The following is a 7,793-nucleotide window of genomic DNA, read 5'->3' as shown; positions in this document are numbered from 1 at the left end:
GTTAGTGCATAGTTATGATCATAAAATATGTCACTCATATCACCAAACCAGATAAAGAAGCACTAATATCATGCATGGCATTTCATTCAATTCCATTTTTATTTTAAAGGAAATTTATTTGATGTCGGGCCCCCACCATAGCCCAATTTACTTTGCATGAATCAATTCCAATAACTCCATTATTTGGAATTATGGGATTTGATTTCTTACTTATTGCAAAACATTTTAAAAATCACGAAAAATGTAAAAAATATGACTCGCCAAGAAAGAAAAAATGGCGGCAAAAATTTATTGAAAAGCGGGTTTTTGGAACCTAAGAAAAATGCTAAGGATGAAAAATGAGGAGTGAAAATTATTTGGGAAATTAAAATTTGAAAAGTTATTTACAAGATAGAGTTTGGGAAAATTATTTTCAAAATCAGGGGATGAGGAAATAGAAGATGACACATGGCCCAAAGGTGGCCATGCAAAGGTGGACATGCAATGATGATTGGACAAACTTGTCTAAGGTAGATGAATCCAGAGCAGGAAACTCTTTAGCAGCAGCAAGAACAGCAAGTCCAAGTTTCACAGCATCATCATGGCTTGGTGCCTCAATGTTAAGGGGAAGAACAGGGTCATGAAGGGAGAGTCTTAGAAGGAACCATCCCTAAAGCTAGAAACTCAAACTCCTTCATAGTTAACTGGGGCTCTCTGTAGCTTAGGATCTGAATCAGTCAAATTCTCCAAGAGTTTCAGCAGAGCCTCTACATATTCTCATAAATATCCTCCTTCAAGATCTTCATGGCTCTTATCAATATTTAGCCTCGGTTCGACTGTAACAGCTGGTTCCTGAAGACCCTCTACCAAATCAGTCAATACTTTGCTGCCACCACCTATTCCAAACGCTCTAGCTGAAGCAAGTTTGCTTAAGAGCTTGACCATGTGGTACACACCATCATCAAGCCAGTAATTCTCCTTGAGAGCTCCATGGCAACTAGTCCCAATAGCCAGATGTGACTCCTCACCAACAGAAATTCAAGCGAATAGCTTCATCAATGACATTTTTATAGCTCCTTTCGAACCGGTGGTGCTTTCCTTCAAGTTCCTTTTCAATGTATGTAGTTAGGCCATCTGAAGTTACACTATCTGTGGCTGTGGTTGTTCCTGGCTGTTCCTCAAGAACAATGGCGGACATTAAAGCAATCAGACGATTCCTATTTAACTCATGACCAGTGGAATCCACAGTAGCAAATCTGTCAACATCTGTATCAAAGATAATTCCCAGATCAGCCTGGTTTGCTAGGACAGCCTGGGTGATGGCTTCAAGAACCGACTTCCAGTGGTAATAGCCCCAAGAGGTTCAAGCACCTTTTCAGCAAAAAAAAATCCTTCTGCTCCATTATCTGCATCAACAACTATATGCAACCCCTCCAATGGCCTCTCATCCTTGTCATCTACTGCCACTTGGAACTTTGACCTCTGATTTTGAGCCTTGGTTACCAATTCTGTTTCTTTATCGAGCCCAACTTCAGAATCAGGTCCAGAGATTTCACAACTCTCTTCGCATGATTGCATAGCTACATAATCTCTGAGAAGCATAGATCTAAAGAGTGCACCAGCAGGGTCTCCACGTCTAGAATCGGCTTCACTGTAACGACTACAACCAGCATATCTTATTCCATTTATTGGCGGGGTCATTCTTACAGCCAGGTGCGCTGTGTCTTGAAGAGCCGTAAGGTGGAAAACCACCTCCCGTATTCTGATGTTGCATGCATCTATTGGGATCCATTCGTTCAACGAATAATCATCATACCCAGCCACTCCCATAAAATTCTGGTAAGGGATCTTCCCCATGCTTATGATCAAACCTTCTATCCACGTTCAGGGAACCCACTACAGTGTGCTTTAGAAGGTTCCCTTCCCGAATCTCCATGTAATAACTGAGGCAGAGCTCATAATAACCTGTAGGGTGGCAGCCTGATTTTCACGTCAAGACTCACATGGTCACAAATCACCTTTGCACACCATTAAAATGCGATGATAAACCTAACGATGCCTGTTCCAATTCAAAAGAAGAAATAACAGGTTGCTCATTTGAATTAAACTGACGCTCCATTCTTCCAGAAATTCTAACTTCATGCGGGAAATTTGGCTCGAGGTAGTTGGAAGGGCAATCCAATTCACAAGGGAATTTGCAGTTGAACCTTGACTACATTCCGAAACGTCCTCTGCTTCTATCCACCTTTGGCACCACCATCGTCTCCACTACTCTGTTATATCCTTGGAGATGATGGATGGATTGATTGGTTTCGATGACCAACAAGAGGCAAGCCTTGGAATTGTGCAAGCAAACCTGATGCTATATGAGAGTCCAACTTCTTCTTCACAGAACTGTTCCAGTGGTTCTTTATGGCATTGTCCATCCTTCCCGGCAAGAATTTTGTCAACTCTGTCTACTTGTTTCCATATATTCAGTATGTGGTTAACGGTGAGAAGGATGGGTGTAATGGTGAGTTGATAGGAAGTAAGCAAGTTGGCATGGTGATGAGGGTATTGGGGGTATGAAGGTTAGGAAATGGGCATGAAGGATAGGAGGTGTTGAAGGATGCAAGCATGGGGTTAGTGGTATAGGTGGTGTAGGTTAGTGAGAGAAAATGGGTATGAGGAGTTCGGTGAATATGGGAGATTGAAGGATGGCTATGCATGCATGATCCCTATGCCTGAGTGAGAAATGGGTTGAAGGCAGCAGGTTAGGCAAAGTAATAATGAATGACAAACTTGTAGATGAGGGTGTTATGGTGATCAAGTTTAATGGATAATGGAGGAGACAGGGGACGGTGGGCTTGGCATGCATGGTACCTTTCACCCCCTCCCTCAACTTTATATTTCACTCATCAACTCTGAATTTTCTTCTGCTTTCTGACCACACTGTATCTGATTCTGTCTTTAATATTGGAGCATGACTCCTCCGTTCTACCTTACGCAGCAATATTTCTACTGGCATATGAAAACTTTATGGGTAGCTTCAGGAGTTCTTTTGGGTAGTCACCAAGGATATGGGATTGACTGTATCCTCGATTCAAATGTAGACCCAGAAGACCCAGCATCATGTGAATCAAATCCAAAGTCTATTTGCTTCAACCTCCGTTTAGAACTAGACTCTTTCTCCTCTTCGTCAATCCTCTTAACCCACATGCATGGCTCCACTCATTTCCACCAAGCCTAAGCCTCAGATCAAGCAACCCGTCAATCACAACAAGAATATAGGGATGAGAGTAAAAACAGAAATTATAGTGAACATAGAGGATAGAACAAATAGGGCAACATGCAACACATAAACGTATAGGGCCTCATTTCAGGAGGCCCAAAACAGGTGGGATTCCTTAAACTGGATTTGCACAGTGCATATAAAACAGAGTCATGCCAGCTCCAAGCCAAACCACAAGAATAGCAATGAGATCAACAACAGCAGAGTATAAGTATGATCCAGAAATCAACGAAGTTAAGCATGTAATCCATATTATCCAACTCAAATTGACGAGCAGTGTAGATCGAACCAAAATGGAAAAGGGATGAGAAGTATATGAATCAAAATAAGCAAGAAACTCACCTGCAGCCACTTTCTTTCTCTGTTATCTACTTCTCTAAGCTCTCTTCCCTCTCAAGTTACTAGCCTCCCAAAATATCTTAGTGTAACCTCTAGAAAAACCCTATCTGGCTTTCCTTCTCTCTCTCACCTCTGTCGTTTTCTTTCTCTGCAGAAGACGCTCCCCTCTACCTCTCTAGCTGCCAGAATCCTCTCTCTCTCATACGCTCCTCTTCTTCTCTTTCTTGCCTCCCAAGTTCCTGAACCTCCTCATAACAGAAATCAGCTTTTTCCATAATCTTCTTTACAGGTGTCGCTCCTTGATTGGCATATGCAAACCACCACCTGATTCTCTGATGGCCAACAACGCACTTGGCTCTCAAAGAGCCCTCCATCTAGTAAGTGATAATCTGCAGAAAAAGGAAAAAAAAAAAAGCCCCAAAATGGGGGTCTACAAATATGCCCCTCTTCGGTAGAGCTCACGAGTGTAAGGAATATGAACACTGAAGTGAAAAGAAAGTGTGAATAGTGAGTGGAATGAAGTGAACTCTACCGAAGAACCAAGGAGAACCCCATAGGGACACTAGAAAAACACGAACTCACTCAGGCTAGCAGATGAACAAAAAGGGCTATAATCCTAAGAGAAAAGCATATCTCAAAGCGCCTCTAAAGCTACACTAAGGACCCAGGTTCCCTCTAAGATCTCTCCAAAAGTGACTTGAAAAACCAATGCTGAAGGTGAGTAACGGTCGAACCACCCTGGAATACGGACAAGAACGCATCCAAAGAAGATTGCCTTATGTGGCCTACGTGATGAATACGCGATAAGCACAGGGTAACGAAGTAAGGAAAACAAAGGACAAATGCAAAACCACGAAGGTAAAATGTGCAATGCCAGTGAATATGAATGTCAGGAGCTATGACTCTGAATGACAAGATTGACTCTAAACGCTAAACTGAGAAAAATAATGGCTCTGGAAGCCAAATCAAAAAGCTAACTCTAAACACTAAATTAGAAGGCCCATAGGTGAAGACCTACGGTGGTGATACAATAAAAATGCCTATAGATGCCAATCTATGGTGGTGAAACTCTCAAAGGCCCATAGATAAAAATCTATGGTGGTGATAATCTCGAAAGCCCAAGGATGAAAATCCATGGTAGTGATAATTGTGAAAGCCCAAGGATGAAAATCCATGGTAGTGAAAACTGATCAAGCCCATAGATGAAAATCTATGGTGGTGAATCTGAAATGCTCATAGATAGACGATCTATGGTGATGAATCTGAAATGCCCATAGATGAAAATCTATGATGGTGAATCTGAAATGCCCATAGATGTCTGATCTATGGTGGTGAATCTGAAATGCCCATAGATGTCTAATCCATGGTGGTAAAAACTGATCAAGTCCATAGATGTCTGATCTATGGTGGTGATAACTACTGAAATGCCCATGGATGTCCTATCCATGGTAGTGAAAACTTATCAGGCCCATAGATGTCTGATTTATGGTGGTGATAACTACTGAAATGCCTATGGATGTCCTATCCATGGTAGTGAAAACTGATCAAGCCCATAGATGTCTGATCTATGGTGGTGATAACTACTGAAATGCCTATGGGTGTCCTATCCATGGTAGTGAAAACTGATCAAGCCCATAGATGTCTGATCTATGATGGTGATAACTACTGAAATGCCTATGGATGTCCTATCTATGGTAGTGAAAACTGATCAAGCCCATAGATGTCTGATCTATGGTGGTGATAACTACTGAAATGCCCATGGATGTCCTATCCATGGTGGTGAAAACTGAAAAAAAAAAAAAAAAAAAAAAAAAAAAAAAAAAAAAGGATGTCCTAAACAAACTGACTGAAGGAAGATGCCCTAAACAAGATGACAATAGGGGGACGCCATAAACAAACTGACGAAAGGAAAATGCCCTAAACAAGATGACAATAGGGGGACGCCCTAAACAAACTGATGGTAGGGGGATGCCCTAAACAAGATGACAATAGGAGGATGCCCTAAATAAACTGACGGGAGGAAGATGCCCTAAACAAGATGACAATAGGGGGATGCCTTAAACAAACTGATGGTAGGGGGATGCCCTAAACAAGATGACAGTAGGGGGATGCCCTAAACAAACTGATGGTAGGGGGATGCCCTAGGTGATAACTCGTAAAGATCGAAAAATGGGTCGGACAACCATGAAATCAGCATGAAATGTGCTAAACTCAAAGATGGGGGAATGCCCCAGTAGAAAAGCGCTAAAGGGGGTATGCCCCAATATGACGACTCACAAAGATCAAGAAATAGATCGAGTAAGGAGACAAGTATGCAAAACATCTGATGATCTTAAGGATGGGGGTATGCCCCAGTGTAAGATAGTAACCAAGATAAGACACAGAATGTCACCAAACAAGACACTCTGGGATATGCTCAACGATGATGCAATGAAAAAGGATATACATAGCCTCAATGAACAAATGCTAAAACAAGACCAAACATCATCGAAACTATGCTGACAAAGCAAAACCAAAATAATGGATCAAACAAATGTTGACCAAGACTCTAAGTCTAAAATGTAAGCAGATCAAGACACGACATGTCAACTATCAATATGAGTACATCATCACAAATGCATCAACAATCTAACAGGCCCTACCATCACGGAAGATGTTGAACCTAAAGTCCAAAGGCATGTGAAAACTCAACCAGAAAGCTCAAGACTAGTCTGTATCTCCCTCTGATCAAGAGAAGAGGATAAGGTCATGTAAGACGATGAAATATGTGGGCTCAAAAGATGTAAGGCTCTGATAAGATGGGTGCAGGTATAACTGTGTCAAATGTAGGATATATGGGTGTGTAACAAAGGAAAGTGGGTACCCAAGTCGAACCAAGTATGTTGAGAAGACTGAACCCAGGGTGTCAATGACTCTATGATCCATCGAAAGCAACAATCATAAACAAGAGGTGGAGTCTCAATGTCAAAATCAGCAAGGTGGCTATGCCTCAATATGAATGTATCATCTCAAAAGGGTAAGCCCTCAGTGCAAGATAAACTCTGGGAAGTATGTGTCTGGCATAAACTGTCATCTCACAAAATCATCACCGATGAGTAGGCTATGTCTCAGTGTAAGCATCCCCAAATCAAACATCGATGAAAGGAGTACAACTAATCATACATCAACTAATCAAAATGAATCTCCACTCCTTAGAGTCATCGTGGTAACGTGAAGAGAGTATCTGACCTCCTCTAAAGAAAGAGCATGTCTCAATGTGAAAAAAATCAAGTAAGGTGGTATGCCTCAACAAAAATGCGCTCTGACATGATCATGGCCCAATGTAAGCTGGTATCTCTAAGATCAACTGCCAATGAAAAGGTTATGCCCTAGTATAAGGCAATCTTTGAAATGACTAAACTCTACTGCATGCTCTCATAAGTGTGTGTCCTGGTCTAATCATCTCAAAAACCTGTCAACAATGGTGAGAAGGCTATGCTTCTGTGATCACATCAAAGAAATCACCCAATCATATCTCGTACTCCAATGTGAAAGAAATTCGATCACCTCCAAGGAACATATATGCCTCAAAACCATCATCGACTGAGAGAGGGAATGCCCCTGAGTAAAGTACACCAGATGAAATATGTCAATCATGTCTCATGCTCCAATGTGAAAAAGGATGTTTGATTTCCTCCGAGGAATAGCCATGACTCAAAAAAATCCATCATCGACTGAGAGGAGTCTGCCCCGGCATAATGGTCATCTAAAAAACAACCTCCGACCAATGAAGGTGTGCCCTAATGCGATGCATCAAGCAGAAAGACTGCATACCCGATAAAATAAAATAAAAACACTCTCTGAGATGACTATGCCCCAATGTAGGGTCATACCATAACTCCTAGTCCATCACAATCAAGATGCTCTTGAATCAATCCCAAGTATCGCTCACATAAGAGCTATCAAACACAATGTGTGATGTCATGGCCTCAGGGTGGTCTTAAGACTCAGGACATAACGAAGCTAGGGTGATAGGTTGATAGAAATGAATGGAAACTAGGCCCAAATACCCAATAATCAAAACTCATGCCCTCATGTATAAAATGCAACATGTATAGAAAATCTCGTGAGCCCTAGACCTGAGGGTGCCCAATGCAGATACAATATCAATGAGGAAGCAATAAAGAAAATCGAACTGATAATGAGATGTGTAACAATGATGCAA

At 41.6% G+C, this 7,793-nt stretch overlaps 1 pseudogene; it reads right to left on the bottom strand.

The window, feature by feature from the left end:
- Positions 1-378: 378 nt before the first annotated feature.
- On the bottom strand, positions 379-1,997 carry LOC100265268 (uncharacterized; annotated as a pseudogene).
- Between the last annotated feature and the right edge of the window lie 5,796 nt (positions 1,998-7,793).

This window comes from Vitis vinifera, chromosome 19, assembly GCF_030704535.1.
Source record: "Vitis vinifera cultivar Pinot Noir 40024 chromosome 19, ASM3070453v1".
NCBI lineage: Eukaryota > Viridiplantae > Streptophyta > Magnoliopsida > Vitales > Vitaceae > Vitis > Vitis vinifera.
The sequence above is the reverse complement of the archived record's forward strand: the minus strand, read 5'-3'. Positions and strand labels throughout refer to the sequence as shown.